Source organism: Ptychodera flava, chromosome 15 (assembly GCF_041260155.1).
Source record: "Ptychodera flava strain L36383 chromosome 15, AS_Pfla_20210202, whole genome shotgun sequence".
In the NCBI taxonomy this organism is placed as follows: domain Eukaryota; kingdom Metazoa; phylum Hemichordata; class Enteropneusta; family Ptychoderidae; genus Ptychodera; species Ptychodera flava.
Genome location: NC_091942.1, coordinates 17,028,888 through 17,048,140, shown reverse-complemented (window position 1 = coordinate 17,048,140; position 19,253 = coordinate 17,028,888). Strand labels below are relative to the sequence as shown.

The following is a 19,253-nucleotide window of genomic DNA, read 5'->3' as shown; positions in this document are numbered from 1 at the left end:
GTGGTGCCATAGCCCAACTATGGTCATCCATGTTTGACCATGGTCAAGACCATGTTCAAACATGGTTATTGACCATGTCTAAACATGTTTCAACCATGTTTAACCATGTTTGAACCATGATACAGAAAGCGGGGTAGGCCTTTCTCCCAGATGCCACTCTCTGTGTCTGCAAGAGTGCCTGAGGTCGCGGTGGCAATTCCACCAGAAACAAATTCTGAATATTGGAAAATTCTTTCTGAAATGCTGCTTTCCACAGCCAACAAAAATGACAAAAAAGTCACAACCAGATGTGATATAGAGAGTTTGGAGACATTTTGCTCTTATGTCTTGATCAATTTAAGCAAGATCTGGATCATTTGCTAAGGCTTTAATTAATTTATTTAAATGTACATATGACTGATCATCTGCACATGCACTGAGCTGTATAAAGATGTTTCTGTCTGATAGCTCAGATGCCATCAGAGGTAATCCGATGTGGTAAACATCTGTATCTGGCGAGTATATAAGTATGTTCTTTTTTACTGAAACAGGGACATGGCGCCATATACGTGTATCAGTTTCTTCATGATTTGAAAAATATGCAGGGTATTCATGAGAAGGGTAATTTCCACTCACAATTATTGCTTTGTCTTTCTTTTGCCCATCAAAACCCCCTGCAATGACAAACTCTTGTCAACTCCAAGGTAGGGCTTCAGAAAGTCTGGAATTTCTTCACACAGAAAATTCACCAATAACCGCTTAGTTTTTCGTCACCAAAAAAAACATCCAATTTTCTTTTGGAAGTACTGTTTGCAGGTCAATTGATTCATATATGCTGTACATTTTTTTTGCTTTACCATCTCTACGCGCTCTTTCCAAGTCTTTAGGACTTGGTAAAGTTTCAAAAAATATAATATTACAAATTGATCGGATCTTCAACGTTCAAAAATTTAGTTGGGGATTTACAACACACGGCAAAATAGATGGACACCAGCAAGGGATGTCAGCAAATTTTTTATTTGCTTCTGCTTGTGACAAGAACAAGTCTAGATATGGATGTCAGCCTTACCTAAGAATACTTTCAATGATGTGTCAGTCACATTTGACCAGCATGGGTAAAACTAATCTTGTAGACAAAAATCTGGATAATTCTATGCTATAGATAAGTACTTTAATAAAAGGGAAACCCTGATTTCTCTGCCTACACAATATGCATTTTGATTGTTATGATAATGGTTTAATATACTGTTTAACTCTTACACTGTTTAAACTTAGTAAACCAATCACCAGATAAATGAGTACTGGTATTCTTATTTCCATTTTGGTAGGGGCGGATTGTTCTGGGGAACACCATAGGAAACACTCTATGATTAAATTAATTCATTGTTTGATTTACTGCACAAGTTTGATGAAATTCTCAATTTTCCATGTTGTCAGCACACTTGTAAATGTGGAACAAACCACAAAAAAAAAAACAGTTTAAGACTTCACTGGACACAAATAATGACACCACTGCTCAAGTGTCATCAGGCTAGGCTGACAAACTGAATCAATACAGAGCATATCATGCTAAAATACAGCAGCTAATACTGAAAAATTCTGAAATCTTATGCATTTATGTAACTCAGAACTGCAAAGTAAACAACAAAACCAACATCTTGTCCACACCATTGTTAAAAATAACAGTGACTGACAGGCAAAAATAACAAAACAGCAAACATGGAATTTTATCCATTTTCATATTGGCCATTAAAGGGACAAAGTCACTCATTTTTGACCAAATTTTGGTCCTTTTAATTTCTGTTGTATATATGTTTTCTGCTGCTCACTGAAATAGGCTAAACTGCAATCTCTGGTTGTCACAGCTCAACTCATATGCATGCATGGAAGGTATTTACCAAAAATTTTAACATAGTTATTTCACATGTTAATGTGTCTTATTAAAGATGAAAATTGAATTGCAATAACCAGAGAGTGAGCATATTTCAGTGAGAATAATCCATCAAAAGAAATTTAAATGGCAAAATAATGTCAAAAATGAGCAACTTTGTCCCTTAACTTGGAACATATCTAGTACAGATTCTTGTAATTCAAGTGTCAAGCAGCATGACCATTACACTATTGAAGTATTAAAATGGTGGCAATGAATATTTTTTAAAATTGGTGCATTGACAGACAGTACTGTAAAATGTTGACAAAAATAGCTTTGTCCAAAGTATCATAATATTAGCCAATTCTGAACAGGATGTAAGATTACACCACCATGTGAACTCACAAATATTTTCAATGAAAGTGCAGTCCTCTGATGAGTGACGCCGAATCATGTACCAGTATGTTGTACACCATGGAGGCAGACACCAAGCATAGCATTATGTGAAAAAATTTAAAGTCTTTGTACTAGATCATGACTGCTTAACAAGATTGGCAGTCTGCTTGTTTCAAAGCTATTTAAAAGCTTTCTTCTGGGCCTATTTGATATCATACTTGACCCTCTGGACTTGACCTGCAAGCTTGGTACGTACATTGTATTCTGGAAAATGCCAGTAACTTTTACATTATTTTAAGTCAGAGATTCGTCATACAAGTCATTAATTTCACTCAATTATTTCTGTCTGTTCTTCCTGACTGTCAAAATTGATTGAGGGTCTAAGTATTGAAAGTACTTAATTTAATGATGATTTTCATAAATATGTTTCACTTACAACTGGACTAAATTGTCACAACTTCCAAGTGTGACTGTGAACATCATTCTGTATATATATACAAATAACTTCAACGCATTCAAGTTTGTTTACAAGTGTCGCGCTGTACCAAGAAGTTCTCTGGACGTACACTGTACATTTTAGCCTATCATTTTCAGGAAATAAAGGTCTGTATGTTTAAATGATTGACTTCTTGGTTTATGAAAAATATATTAAGGATCAAGTTGTGTGTTCGGCGTTATACAGCCTCCTACCACAGGCCGTATATTTGGACTTTATTTCCTCTCCCAGCAGCAGCTTCATCCAGTGTTTGGTGAGTTTTGCAATTTCTGCTTTACCACACTCCTTAAGTGTGTTGTTGAGCAATAAAGTAAAGTATAACGCTGGTAATTAACGCACAGCCCTGCCAAGCAAAGCTAGGAGCTACCACACTCTTTGGTAGTACCGTGGTATCATATCTTGCCTTACGTAGCTGCAGTTTCGAAGCTGAAGGTTTTGCCTTTTTTCAAATTTAAGCTTTTAGTTTTTAGGATTTGATCAAGTTGACGTCCTACCTAAACACCAGTCCAAATATTGAGGTACAACAGCAATATTGCCCTATGCTAGGAGGATACAGTTGTACCGTATGTGCACCACTGTCGCTACGCGAAGGCTACATGTACTTACCCAGAAGAGCTCTCCCTACTGGGTGCATAGGCCTTTACGTTGCGATTGTGGTTGCACCTGTGTGTGATGAGTATGCCATTGTTGGAGGCAATCAAAGCAGCCAATAGCTGAATACTCTAACCATTCTCCTAGGGCTTAGACTGCTACACCAAGTCAATGGCATATATCATGTAAAGTAGGCAGTAAATATGTGCCCTTTCACTTTGGCTTTGAAGTGCAGATGTGGAATGCTGTGATTCAATAGGCTGTCCAACAATTCATATAATGAATGCCCAAATTGGCTTATAATGGAGTAGAGCACACTTATACTCCACTAAGAATGATTGTAATAAATAATGTTCTTCAAATGTTTTCTTTTATATTAATGCACAATTGTGCCTGCCATTTTTCTTATGAATTATAATTTAACATTTATCAAAATATTAGTGAAATTCATAATTTTGGAATGTATCACGTTGACCATTGAGGGAATACTGCAGAAACACGATGTGACATATTGATCTCCACAGCAATATAATTTGTTCAATGTACAATATATTGAGCAGTTTAATCTCTACGTGGGGAGGAAATAATGGAAAGTATGTTTAAAATGTATTCCTGGTACAGATATACAACTACATGTGTGTGCATGACCCCATTATTCACTGAATTTATTATATTTCCAATAGACCTGTGTAGTCAGAGAACTGAAAATACATGTACATGTGCTCATTGCACTCATATCAAATCCAATTTTACAAAATGTACTATGTGTTCGAGTAGACAATGAAAGTTTTGTTCATGTTGCCCTGTTTGTGGGGAAAGGTCAACAGAAAGGCTATTCCTATTCATGCAATATTTTAAGCAAACAATTCAAAGTATCGTAATAGATTGAATGCTATAGTGTGAAATTATGATGTTTTAACATTGAAAATACTTTGTCAATTTTTTGTGCCTCATTTCTTTGCATTTTAAACATATCACAGAAAGCACAGCCTAGATAAGAGAGGATAGACTGATCCTGATTTGACACAGAAGTGGCAAACACTATTTCATGATAATCAAGTCTTCTTTTGTCAATTTTTTGTGCCTCGTTTCTTTGCATTTTAAACATATCACAGAGAGCAGCCTAGATAAGAGAGGATTAGACTGATCCTGATTTGACACAGAAGTGGCAAACACTATTTCATGATCAATCAAGTCTCCATATTCTGAAATGACATTGGGATTTCACCATATTTAACCAAGTTCAATCTGAATAGTGATCAACATGGCTAATTCACTGTATAAATTACCCACATTAAATTTCAACAAATGTCATATATCCTGCCATCAACAACACAAATGAACACTATCCATTCCAAAGATAGTACCCACGTAGTAAAGCCAATATAAACTTGAAAAATGCCACAAGTAGCCATACCAATCAGATGACTGTACCTAAATATTTAAGTATACTAAAATCATTTTTCTAGAATCAAAATTATCAATTATCACACCAAAGCTTGCTCTTAATTTCAAACGATAGTATCTCTAAAAACTAAAATTCATGTACCTAAAAAGTGACTGATGCAGGGTGGAGCTTGGCCTTAAACTTTAAAGGGAAGTGACTTATGCAAGAGAGGGAACTTTTGTTGATCAACAAAAGTGGAATGAGAAATAATATTGTCAAATAGAGGTTCAAGATTGACTACATCAGTAGAACAATGTAAGATATTGTGTAATATCCAGCAGTGTTTTTGTTAAGGGCGGTACCTATAGGTAAATGTTACCAGGGTTCCCAGTCATTTTACCAGGGTTAGCCTTGGTATATCTGTGCAGTCTTACTAGAGGACAACAGAAATTTATCCAGGGTTCCCATTGTTCCCCAACCTTAGCAAAAACACTGTCCAGTGTTTATTAACAAAACCACTACATGGTACAATGTGCAGCCAGAATGCCATGAATCATAATATCCTTTTAATATGGTGGGTCAGCTGTGAAACAATAGATTGGATTTGCTATAAACTTAATGGCGATAAGAATGGCAACAAGAGAGACAATCCTGTTTAAGATAATGGTGGGGAAGAGATACACAGCGAGTTGGGAATGAGCACTTAATAAAAAGTAAGAGGCAGTGTGTGAGTGATGTCATGTGACCATAATTGCCTACACAAACAATTTTTTTTCTTCTTTTAGTGCACCGACAACAAGCCCAAAAATTTGTGTCCCCCCTTAGAGGATTCAAAAAATTGTGACCCTCCCCCAGGCTCAAAAATTTGTGACCCTCCCCCAAATCCCCTGGCCCTCCTCCCTGCTAATTTACGTCCAGTCCCTTATGGTATAGATTAAGTAGTCTTTGAATGTTTGATGATGGGATCTTACAGTGTTTTTGTTAAGGCTGGTACCCCAGTAAATGTTACCGGGGTTCCCCAGCCATTTTACCAGGGTTCCTCTTGGTATCAATGCAATCAGATCAGGGGACACAGAATTGCTACCGGGGTTCCCAAATCATTTACCTCTTTCCCCAACCTTAGCAAAAACACTGTCTTATTGGCGCACACTGAATCAAAACATACCTTCAAGTATTACCATTTCAGCTGTCCAATTCTCAGGCAGTGCCTCACTTATGATGCTGCATGTGTCATATCTTTTTTGTAATACTTAAGTTGTGTTTGATTTTGAGCTTTGATGGTGCATAGACCCATCTGCATCACAGATTGCACGTGGGAGGGGAATAAATTGCACAAAGCCTTCTATGGCACACCAGATTTTATTGAGTGAGCAATTTGCCTTTTTAAACAGGCGTCAACTATTTTTTTTGTCAGCATCAGCTGTACGTGTTCTCCTTTTTACTACAACCTTCCCTGAAAATGTTTTTAATTTTCTCCTCCTCACAGGAGCTTCTGTACTAGGTTTATGTAAAAGCCTAGTAGAGATGTAGTCTGCTAGAGCTCTTTGACCTACTTCATAAAATGTCATCAAGTCTTCCTGAACAACTTTTCCAAGATTTTTTTCAGGGGTTGCAGCAAAAACAGAGCTCTCACAGATTTTTTAGCTCCGCTGTCAGCGACGCAGAGCTTATCAAATAGGTTGATTTTCCGTCGTCGTCCGTCGTCCATCGTCGTCGTCCGTCGTCGTCGTCCGTCAACAATTGCCTTCTCCTCTGAAACTGCAAGTCCAATCGCTTTGAAATTTTATATGCAGTTCACTTGGGGTGACCACACTTAAGTTTGTTCAAATCGTGGTGAAATTTGCATATTTGTATTTTTGGGGCAATTTTTGGTGTTTTTGGTAAAAAATCTTCTTCTCTGAAACCGCTTGTCCGATTGCTTTGAAATTTGATATGCAGTTTCTTAGGGTAACTTCAGTCAGATTTGTTCAAATTATGGTGAAATTTGCATATTTGTATTTTTAAGGCAATTTTTGTCATTTTTGGTAAAAATATCTTTAAAAATCTTCTTCTTCAAAACTACCAGTCAGATAGCTTTGATATTTGGTACATATGTCCCTAGGGATGATCTATTTCAGATTTGTTCAAATTGTGCAGAAATATGCAAAATTGCATTTTTAAGGCAATTTTTGCCATTTTGGTCAAAAAATGTATTTCTCAAAAAGTACTGGTCTAATACTTTTGAAATTTGGTATACACTTTTGTATAGATGAACTGAGTAATATATATTGAATTTCTGATGAAATCTGAAATTTTGTATTTTGGGCAATTTTTGCAATTTTTGGTCAAAAAATGTGTATTTCCAAAACTATTTATTTGATAGCTTTGAAATTTGGTATACAGGTTCCTACAGATAAACTACATGATATTTATTGAAATTGTGATGAAATCTGCAATTTTGTATTTTTGGGGCAATTTTTGCCATTTTTGGTCAAAAAATGTGTATTTCCAAAAACTACTCATCTGATAGCTTTGCAATTTGGTATACAGGTTTTTACAGATCACCTTAATGATATTTGTTGAAATTATGATGAAATCTGCAATTTTGTAATTTTGGGGCAATTTTTGCCATTTTGGTCAAAAAATGTGTTTCTCAAAAATTACTGGTCTGATAGCTTTGAAATTTGGCATACAGGTTTCTACAGATGAGTTCAGTAATATATAATGAATTTCTGATGAAATCTGTAATTTTGTATTTTGGGGGCAATTTTTGCCATTTTTGGTCAAAACGTGTATTTCCAAAACTACTCATCCGATAGCTTTGAAATTTGGTATACAGGTTTCTATAGATGAACTAAATGATATTTATTAAAAAATAATGATGAAATCTGCAATTTTGATTTTTTGGGGCAATTTTTTCCGTTTTTGGTCAAAAAATGTGTTTCTCACAAAAAGTACTGGTCTAACAGCTTTGAAATTTGGTATACAGGTTTCTATAGATAAAGTTATGAACTAAATTTGATCTCTTGAAATTATGATGAAATCTGCAATTTCATTTTTTGGGGCAATTGTTGCCATTTTTGGTCAGAAAATTTTATTCTCAAAAAACTACTCATCAGATAGCTTTGGTTGACATGTTCTTAGGGATGATCCGATGTGATATATTCAAAGTATGATTAAATCTTCAATTGTATATTTTGCAGCTTATTTTAGCCACTTTTTTCTGGCCTCTGCATTGAGCTATCAAAGATTTCCACCTTCCTCATCAACATGTGTAAAAAAATAGTTATTTCTACATAAACACAGCGGAGCTATATCGGCCGCTAGGTCGCTTGTTTATAATACACTCGGCACAACCCTTCATCAGTCTCCCTCATTCCCTTCTGCATTTATCTGTATCTGTACACTTTTGCCACTCTTTTCGGGGGTTATTTCAGAATGCAGATTTTTAAGGCATGAAGCCCTGAAAGGTAAATACTTTGCCATGTTGTCAAGCAATTCAGGAGAGGGCTTATGAACTGCAGTTTTGACACTTAAATTGATAAGTTGTTCATGGGCTTCATCAAGTGCAAGCTCTCTCCAGCTGAAGCCAGTTATGCTTGTTGTAAATCCCCCAGACTGCAGGTGATCTAGGATGCAAGATGGTGCTTGCAGCAAATCATGGAGATGCCTTGGTAGGAGACGAAGATACTAGGTTGACAATCAAAAGCATGATACAAAGGGGCTAGCTGCTTGATTGATGCCATTCTCAGTTGCCAATTACTGCTACGGAAAGCCATGTAAAGAGAGATATAAGCAAAACAACCTCTGTGCTCAGGGAAACAATATCTCACACAAAAAGATCTCATTCATTTTACTTTGTATCACCTGCAGTCCAGCCAATCTGGCATTAGCCTGATACCATGGATTTAAGGGCATATTTTCATTGTCAAGGTCACAGAGGTCCTAGTCACTATCAAGCCATTCTGTGTGTAAAAGCAATGAATACAGACCATCCCCTTGTCAAATGATTCGAAAAGGTTCAACATTCTGATACTTTGAGCCAAATGTGTACAATAGCATTTTGTCATGGGTATATATATCTGAACAGGACATTTCAGGGCATAGCATAGACAGAGCAGCTCTGCGTAATCACCAGGTACTGTACTGAGTTTGACCTTTTGTGACCTTTCAAAAAAGTAAAAAAAATCAATGGTCAACAAGATGTTTTGTTCATCGCTTGGCAATATTTTCTCAAAATACGTGTCTCATCACTAGCTGCCAAGCAAGACAGCAGTATAATTTCTTATCACAAGTTCTAGCTATTTCAACACAGCTAGACTTGTAGGATCTTGCTTTAAACTGCCCTGATGGGCTAGTTTTTGAGTACAGGATGTGCAGCTATTGCAAAACACTAAAACAGTGAAGTGGACTGACATTGGGTTGACCTACATCAATATTTTCAAGACTTGTTATGACAAAACTATCTGGGGTGAAGCAACCGGCAAAGTTTTCCTTGTGGGGTACTCAAAACTGTCCTATTCATGGTATCTCTGGCCTTAGACTTTGAACAAATCATGCCAAAAGAGTTGCGTAGGGTAATTAGGGAGCCGTCATTATTTGTTGCCCGGGGGGGAGGTCGGAGGAATCTGAGATGGGTTCACTCAAAAAATCGTAAGTTACAAGGGTAGGGAAAGACACTAAGGTTGTCCGATTGCCCAGGGCAAGGGAAAGTCACGTTCGGGCAATTGAACCTCCGATGCCAATTGCCCTACGGGACAAGTGGAAAAAAGTAATTACCTAGAAATCGAATTCACGAGAGCGATTTTCTAGCGAGGGAACACGGTATCATATTATGTCATTGTGAACATTTCATAAGATTTTTTCGTAAAATTGCATGAAGAATTGATGAAAAGAATCATATAATCACTTCCAATAAAATGCAATTCAAACAATACCACCGGTTAAATACCGTACGCTGATTTTGCATATGAAAAAGCTGTTCAGCTGGTGGAGCGTACGTTCACCAAAGTTCATTGCATTGACTGTGAGTTACGGTGTCTCACAATGTGTCGATACGGTAAAAAAAAGAAACACACAGCAGTTTTTGTGCTTTGTATGAGCGTTTATAATAAGGTAAAAATAAAGTGCAGTGGTGAAAAATCACCACAAAAATGGGACTTTTACTAAGACGTACTCTTCAATGTTAACTTGTTGGAGTGACAGTGGATGGCATCGTGGCAAGACCGCATGCAATGAAAGTCATGAGCAAGCTTAGATGTCAACGGGTCCAGTCTTTGAATTTTCAATGAACACTGACTTAATTTTCAGGTCAATAAGCCAAAAGTTACTTGTCCGTGGCGACCATTGTAACCTCTCTGTTTGTGAATTTTCCCATTCTAAAATGACTGTCAAGAAGCAATGGGAGCGAGATTGACATCGACAAATTCAGCTTCCAAAATACATTGAAAAACACCGACGCCTTAGGTTGCTGGTTTAAATTCTATTTAGTCTCTGTATGAGCATTAAAGACCACCGAGGTTATAAGAAAAACATAGCCTCTAGCCTCTTGAAGAAGGACAGACTCTTTTCTAATAATTTTAGCGCAATAAAAAGTGACATTTTGTTCAGGGCTATATCAGTGATATCAGTTGTATTTTTGATACTGGAGGCAATGTCTTCAATGACTTGCTAAAGGTCATTATAAGTCTTGAGAGATTGCACTTGATGTTTTTTTTCATTTTTTCAACAATATGGTAAAGTTGCATGTAACATTTTCCACACAGTTGACTTTTTCCATCAAAACTAAATTCATGTAGTCACCATGATCATGGGAGAAGCCATTGATTAAGTCAACATTTGACGGAAACCGCACATTCGATGTAATGCGCTTTCTACAATCTGGCATGCTGCAGTATTTTCAGTTTTTTTCCATCCATGTATTGAAGTGTTCTGGACAAAGACACACTATGTCAGGAACGGAAGTATCGATATCACTGGAGTAGAGATTAAACTGTGTGAGAAAGAGGTTTTTGTCATCAACATCAGTGGAGTGTAAACCTGGGCCAGTTAAAGTACAGATTAAACAATAGGCCAACCCGGAATTCGAATCGACCACGGTACAAACAAAGCCATGTGCGCAAACGCGCACAGACGTACGTGTATTTCTATACGCGTTCAGTACACATGTGGGTTTGTTTGTACGCATCACGTGATTATTTGGGCGTTCTGAGTATGTAGAACGGTGTATGCATCGCGTCCTTTTTATTCCGGAGTAGAACCATTGGCCTCTGTGACATCAATTATTGGTGCTTTCTCATCATCCCCTCCATCTCTTCCAGAAATTCTTTATCTATATAAAGCTAGGCGACCGCATTGCAGAAACAATACTGTTCATTCATGCCCCTAGATTTTTAACCAGCTCGGACATATTCCTCTGGTTTTCCCACAACATGGTACCATCTGTTTGTTTTTTTTATCCCACATTTACCACATGGACCACATTATTCTTATCTGGATGAGTTTTTGCTTTATGTGACCTCACATCTCCAAGTCCAGAGATATTGATCAAAAGCACTTTCTTGTGCAATGTGTGTGACTTGAAACAGCAATACAATGGCTGGTCTTCTGAGAATAACTTAAAACTATGGTAGTCTCCTGTAAACCGAGACTGTGGGCCACCTCTTTCTGAATATCACATGAAAGCGATGATTTTAAAGGAAGAATAAATTCTTTGCCTTCTAGCACAACAGTTACATGGTGCTTTTCAAATTTGTGGCATATCTTTTTAGCACATACTGGCCAAGTCTGGACAACCGTATTTCAATATCAGAGAGCAGGCCAATGTTACTTTTACTTTCCATGACATAACTGCATCAATCCTTTTTCAACAGTATCATTTCTTTGACAATGAATGTGTTTTTGTACACTGAGCATCCTGTTTCAAACTTAAAACCCCTTGACTATGGAGTTTCTGACAATGTGAAACAGCTTTTGAAATCTTGACCCAGGCTCTGTGTACACTGTTTAGATTTCCCAGGCTCTGTGTACACTGTTTAGATGTTTTTTCAGGGACAAAGAAATATTCACATGGTTCAACCTTGTGCTGTTGCATATTGCAGTCTTTGAGTCACAAAATTGGCAAAAAATTTAATATGCCACTTTTGCGATTGGCCTGTAATATTATTAAGTTGCCCTCCATTTAAGAAGACTTGCTGCCGCAAGTTTTACTTCTGTCAGGGGCAACCTTCCATGCTCTGTGGCATATGGCATACCGTAGTTCATGCAACTTCTCATAAAGCATCCTTACTTGCACTGCTTGATATGGCTAAGGATCCAAACACTCTCCTTTTTCCAACAAAATAGATTTCTTTCAAACATTTAATTCTTATTTTTCAAAACTATGACAAATGATTTCAAAGTACGTGAATTTCTTGTGGCCAAACGTTACCATAAACTCAAACTGTTAGTAAACATAGATACAGGTACAAAATACCGGTGAATATTGTAAGCCATGTGCCATTGCCAGAACGGGCTGTGGTAGGTTATCAGCCACAGTATATCTGCAACAAAATGTAAAGGACACATGTATTCGGTAACTGGATCATACTTAAACAAACAAAACCATCATTATATATATTCTTGATCACAAATTTTGCTCAAAAAATAAAAGATTACAACAACTGGGATACTGAAAATACGCAATGATATGTGATACCAACGCGTCTCAAGCTGTTTGCGTGTGCATGGCCACCATATTTATTGGATTTAACGGTATTCAACACCGAACAGACCTCATTTCAAAGGCGTGTTAAGTTCATATTTGTCCGTTTTGAACACCAAAACTTTGCAGAAAATCATAGTCATGAGATTCAAATCCGACCAAACCTGGTTGCAAATTGAATTAAATGTCTTGCCAACGCAAGCGACGCAGTGCTGTATAAGGCGAGGTCAACATGTCTACAAAAATCGTATCTGGTGATTTCTACAAAAGATTTGCCCTGATTGTTGAAAAAATTTACATAGGTCACGACTGGAGGCAATATAAATGGCAAGGATATGGAAAATTTCCATAAATACTAACCTTTTGCAGTGTTTTTCGCCGATTTTTCTAGCCGTGAAACATGGTGTAACGGTCATCGAAACTAAAGAGAGGGCGCCCTTCATTTGAAGGAAATCCCTTATTATGCATGAATTGAAGGACCCAACTTCGAGAGTGCGGAAACGTTGGATCAAACCATTTCGCCAATATGTCAACTGGGGTTGAAGGTCATTGACCGTAAATATCACATAAATATGAATTACTAGGTAATTTAAACGGCTAGATGGTTCATATTTGGTAGGTTATAGCACCTTATGATGAACTGTCATACACCTCATCAATTATGCTGGGGTCAAAGGTCATTACCCTTATATCACATAAATGTGAATAATTAAATAACTAAAAGGACTAAATGGTTCATATACCGGTATGCAGGTTAAGCACCTAATGGCACACTATCATATACCTCATTAATTAGTCCCCACAAACGAACTCCAGGGACTTATAGATTGAGTTCCGTCTGTAAGTCCGCGCACATGCATGCCTTCCCCTGTTCACGCAGATATCTCAGACAAGGCTTGGTCAATTTCTTTCAAACTTTGCACAAGTATAGCACCAGACTCCATACAGATGTACGTTGATTTAATAGTTTCACAATATGACCCAAGATGGCCACCTAGCAGCTAGTTTTTTACAAGTTTTTCATGTCTTGAGCCGTAACCAAGACATGTGTCAACTGATGTCTTTCAAATTTGGTGCAAGGACATTAACCTATGTCGTACATATGCTTGTAGATTTTCTTCTGATACAATCCAATATGGCCGCCCAGTGGCCATTTCATTACAATTTTTTCATGTCTTGAGCCATAACCCAGTGTGTCTCAACTGATATCTTTCAAAATTGGTACAGGGACATGGACCTACATGTATGTCATACATATGCATCTCTATTTTGTTAAAATACAATCCAATATGCCCTCCAGGCAGCCATTTTGTTACGATTTTTTCATGTTTCCAGCCGTAACCCACAGCGTAACCCAAACATGTCTCAACTGATTTCTTTGAAGTTGGTACAACGACATAGACCTATGTTATACATGTTCATGTTGATATTTATTGTGATACGACCCAATAGAGTTACCAGGCAGCCATTTGTTACGATTTTTTCATGTCACAACCCTTTTCCTGCAAGTCCATATTTCACCATCAGGTCAAGATGGTTAAAATTAATGAAACACAACATATGGCGTATTTTAACATAATACTGTACATCAATTGAAAGCTGTTGAAAACATCAATACTATAAACTTTATTTTTTTTACTAAAGATGCTATAACAGACCAAGCCAAGTGTGTGAAAATACTTCATGTTTTTGGCTCAATACCGCTTTTTACTGACTTGGCTGATGGGGAAGTAATATTTAGTCTTAATACTGTCGGCAGGAAAAGGGTTAAGCCATAACTCAGACATGCCTCAACTGATTTCTTCCAAATATGGTACAAGGACATAAACCTTTGTAATACATGTACCTCTCAATTTGTTGTCATATGATGCAATTGATAGCTGCCAGCTGGCCATTTGTTATGATTTGTTTATGCCTTTAGCCATAACTCAATACGTCTCAACTGATTTCTTTCAAAATTGGTACAAGGATATTAACCTGTGTCATACATTTTTATGATACAATCCAATCACACTATTTATTGATGCCTCGACATGAAAACAATCACTGGATTCACAGTACAATAGCCGGCTATTGAACCACTCTTTTTTGGGAGTGGAGATTTAGCCGACTGGTTCTGTCTCAGGCCTCTCAGCTAGGCGACTGATGCCGTATGTTGTGGGTTCGCATCCGATTGAAAACTATCCGTATTTTCTATCCTGGGTCGGTAACACTGCTGGTGGACAGAATTGTCCCCGAGGTTATTGTTCGCCCAGTTAAAGCGATGAAATTTGTTTCTTCGCTTCGATAAAGTGTGTATGTGCGATGTATGATAGTGAGCATGCGAGCGTGAGTGCTTCACGAACTCTACAACGTGTTGAAAGGTCTCAGTCAGAAAAATGTAACAACTTAGCCGGCTATTGAACCACTCTTTTTTGGGAGTGGAGATTTAGCCGACTGGTTCTGTCTCAGGCCTCTCAGCTAGGCGACTGATGCCGTATGTTGTGGGTTCGCATCCGATTGAAAACTATCCGTATATTATACAGACTTCATTTGAATGCTCTATGAAGACTGATGTCACAATTCTGAATGGGGACTATGTCATTGACAATGACTTCAACAATAACAATGGTGATTACTACAGAATGGGTGTGTTGATAAATTACATCAAGCAATTGTTTGCAGAATACAACGAGGGCCACTGTTATAATACACACAAAACTGAGACAATACACCTTGAAAGTTTTTCAAGAGTTACTGGGGCTTTAATCTTCTTGACACAGATCAGGTCTGAAAAATTATCATTCCAGATTTGATGGCATTTGTAAATGAGAACAACGAAACTAATATATTGACACAACATATGTTGACTTGTAAAAAACTGGGTATGTTGGAATTCACTATGGAGAGCAAGAAAATGGCATTGCCACACACACCCACAAAAACTGAAAATACCAAGCAATTAAAGGTAGTGGCCTGCCTGTTAACTTTGATAAAAAAAATAAGTGCTGCCCTGTGCTCTACTTTGTGAGGACTAGGTGCCATCTGCTTCCAATGGTAACAGAATTCACGTATTTAACTTCAGTGCCTTCAAAAATAACAGTGTAATTGATTCTAGCACTTATAAATTGCTTTGATTGATTGATTGGTTGATTGATAGATTGATTGATTGATTGACATATCAATTGACAGCTAAATACTTCCATAAAATACAGGGATATACAGAATCTGTGGCAGTCATATAATTGGAAATTAATTTGTGACAGCATGATTTATCTCTCTCACATATTTATGATTACTGTCGGAAAGATGGCAATAAGAAATTAAGATTTCATCTTGAATATCCTTTGTATACGGCTAGTTTTCAATCGGGTCCGAACCCACAACATACGGCATCAGTCACCTAGCAGAGAGGCCACAGAGAGAGCCGCTCGCTAGTGCAAATTATCTGCAAAAAGCAAGTTCAGTATTATGTGTTGCATGGTCTTACATGATGGTGCTCTTTCCTATGATTATTAGTTGCGAGTGAGAATATGCAAAGGAACACTATCCACCCAGGGAGTCATATGGAGTCCTCTGCAGAAAAGAACAAGAAGCAATGTGAACATGATGAAACTTCTGAAGGTCAGTGATAGTCAATGATATACTGACATATATGTACCTGTAACCAGTAAACATCTATTGGATGACTTGCCATGAAGGTGACATCACAAATCTGTTCCTTGAGCATGTAACAGTAGATCAACAGAACATCATGTGCATAGCATAGAGTTTAATATTATTTGATTGTCTTCCTTGTGTAATACCTAGGGGGAAAATAGCTTTCCACATGAACCTGTGACCCCACAACTGTTAAATCAGCTAAAGACAAACAGATACTGGTGTGCAGCATATTGAGCTGCCTGTGGGGTTTGTTTGTATTTATGTAGGGATTGCGTTAACCCCAAATTTTGCTTTACAGACTCCCTATTTCGCACTAGGACCCCTACAACTTTTTAGTGAGGAAGGGTCCCATTCTTCAGAGAAATACAGATATTTGAATTTTGTTAAGGCCTGATTTTATGAACCATTTTCTCTATATTTCCTCACTATAGTTCGAAAAAAGCCTGTTGGCCAGTAAGTACCGTGAACTGAAGCAGAAGGAGCCGCCATTGACAGCTATTTCATGTCTCACATCAGAGATAATTAAACAGTCACAAAGGCCGAAGCTGAACAGTATGCTTAGCAAATGAGAAAGTTCTCAGCAACAGAAATTTGAAATTGCTGCAACGGCATGTAAAAAGCAGAGCAATAGCATATGAGAGGAAAGCAAAGAAAAAATTGTAGAAGACGTATAATGATAGCTGTTTTGCTTTCAGATTGTTAGATTACCTTGACACTGAGTTTCTGTATGTAAAATGTTTTTCAGAGTTAATATTGTGGAGTTACCCCATGAGGTTAACCACATGGTAAATTCCTAGCTCCGTTGCTTTCGGTGTGTTCGAAGACAAACGAGACATTTTTCTGATATAAAAAGTGAAGATATGGTACCATATATATTTTTCTTTTCGAAATTAGCCTTTTTGGAGTTTCCTCATGAAGGTTCTTTTTGGCCTTATCAAGAACCCAACAAAATTTGGAATTTGACATGCAATGACTCTCATAAGGTAACTCCAAAAGTGTAACTTTGAAAAAAAAATATATTAAATACCATATTCTTCACTTCTTTTCTTTCAAAAATATGCAAATGGTTGTTTTAAGCACATCAAAACAAACAGTGTTAGGAATTTATCATCTGATGAATATCTTACAGCAACTCCAAAATTTTAACTTTGAAAAAAATGTCAACATGAAGCACCATTAGTCTTAAACTTGTTATCTTCCAAATATTCCCAACAGTTTCTCTTTGAACACAGCAAAACCAACAAAGTTAGAAATTTTATATGTGATGAACCTAATGAGGTAATGAAAAAACTGTAACTTTGAAAAAAAAGTATCTGAAGTGCCATACTCTTCACTTGTTATCTTTCAATAATGTCCAAACAGGTTGTCTTTGAACACAGCAAAACCAATAGAGTTGGGAATGATAGAATCTCACACCCCCAAGGACCTTGGATCAGATTTTGTCTCACACGAGCCGCAGGCTCGTGTGAGACAAAATATCCCCAACTGGTGTGAGAAATCTGATCCCAGGTCCTTGGTGTGTGAGATTCTTTTTCTCACATGACCACAAAATGCGTTAAATTCACATTGGACATGTACAACATTTTCCAAAATCGTGACAAGTCTGTCATTTGCCACTGTACTTTGACCTGCTTACTTTGTAGTTCTGTCTGTGTGTTACTCGTCGTGCCATTGGATAACATTTTGCGCGTGGAACAAAACAGACTGTTTATCATCCAATCAGAGCTCGTGTAGTATTTACTGCAGAGTGTGGGACGGTTTCTGAGAGTGTGGGATCAATTTTTCCCACACTGTCGATCCCGCACTCCCAGCGGCCAGAAATGTGAGAATTTACCATGTGATGAACCTCTTGAGGTAACTCCCATAATTTTAACTTGGAAAACTGTTAATTTTTTTTTCTATCTTTTAATTTAACATGTCCAAACAGTGTGTATTTGAACACATCAAAACCAGCAGACATAGGAATTCATAATGTGATTATCTCATGTTGTAACTCCAAAATTATAATTTTTGGGGGTAAAAATACATGAAGTACCATATTCTTCATATACTACATTTGTTGGCTTTGAAAAATGTCCACTGTTTGTATTTAAACACATCAAAAGCAACAGAATTCAGAATTTACCATGTGAAGAACCTCATGAGGTAATGCCATAATATTAATTCTTGACAAAATGTTTACAACAGGTACCATTCTTTTCAACTGTTATTTTTCAAAATTTCAAAATCCCACCACTTAGCCCTTGAACACAGCAAAACAACAGGGCTGGGAATTAATTACCAAGTGTTAGCCTCATTAGGTAACTCAATAATTTTAACTCTGAACTAAAATGTTTACATGAAGTACCATACTTTTACTTGTCGTTTTTCTAAAATGTTACAAAAAGTTTGTCTTTGAAAACATCAAAACCAACTTATCTTTCATAATTTCAGAAGTTCAAATGGTTTGTCATTGAACACTGCAAAACCAACAGTGTTAGTAATTTACAACGTGATGAACCTCATGAGGTAATTCCAAAATTTTAACTGAAGCAGAAGAAGCCGCCATTGACAGCCATTTCATGTCACACATTAGAAAGAATAAAATAGTCACAAAGGCCGAAGCTGAAAAATGCTTAGCAAATAAAAAAATGTTTTGAGCAACAGAAACTTGAAATTGCTGAAATGGCACATGTTAAAAGCAGGGCAATAGCATATGAGAGGAGAGCAAAGAAACAGTTGTAGGAGATGTATAATGATAGCTGTTTTGCATTCAGATTGTTAGATTACCTTGACTCTGAGTTTCTGTGTGTACAATGTTTTCAGAATTAATGTAATTGTGAAGTTACCCCCTGACGTTCAACACATGGTAAATTCCTACTTGGTCTGTTGCGTTTGGTGTGTTCGAAGACAAACTGGATATTTTTGAGATATAAAAAGTGAAGTTATGGTACCACATTTTTTTCAAAATTAGACCTTTTTGAGTTTCCTCATGAGGATTCTTTTTGGCCATATCAAGAACCCAACAAAATTTGGAATTTGACATGCGATGACTCTCATAAGGTAACTCCAAAAGTGTAACTTTGAAAAAAAGGATATGAAATACCATATTCTTCACTTCTTTTCTTTCAAAAATATGCAAACAGGTTGTCTTTGAACACATCAAGACAAATAGTGTTAGGAATTTACCATGTGATGAATATCTTAAAGCAACTCCAAAATTTTAACTTTG

At 37.0% G+C, this 19,253-nt stretch overlaps 1 long non-coding RNA gene across 2 annotated transcripts in view; it reads left to right on the top strand.

The window, feature by feature from the left end:
- The window catches only part of LOC139151357 (uncharacterized), an 83,580-nt gene extending 64,328 nt beyond the window's left edge, over window positions 1-19,252 (top strand). The window contains exons 1-3 of one of the 2 annotated variants that reach the window (XR_011556410.1): window positions 15,008-15,028; window positions 15,899-16,003; window positions 16,474-19,252. This is a non-coding gene — a long non-coding RNA (uncharacterized lncRNA). Of the gene's footprint in view, window positions 1-15,007; window positions 15,029-15,898; window positions 16,004-16,473 lie in introns of those variants that run through there. The other variant, XR_011556409.1, reaches the window with a different exon arrangement.
- Window position 19,253: the final 1 nt, after the last annotated feature.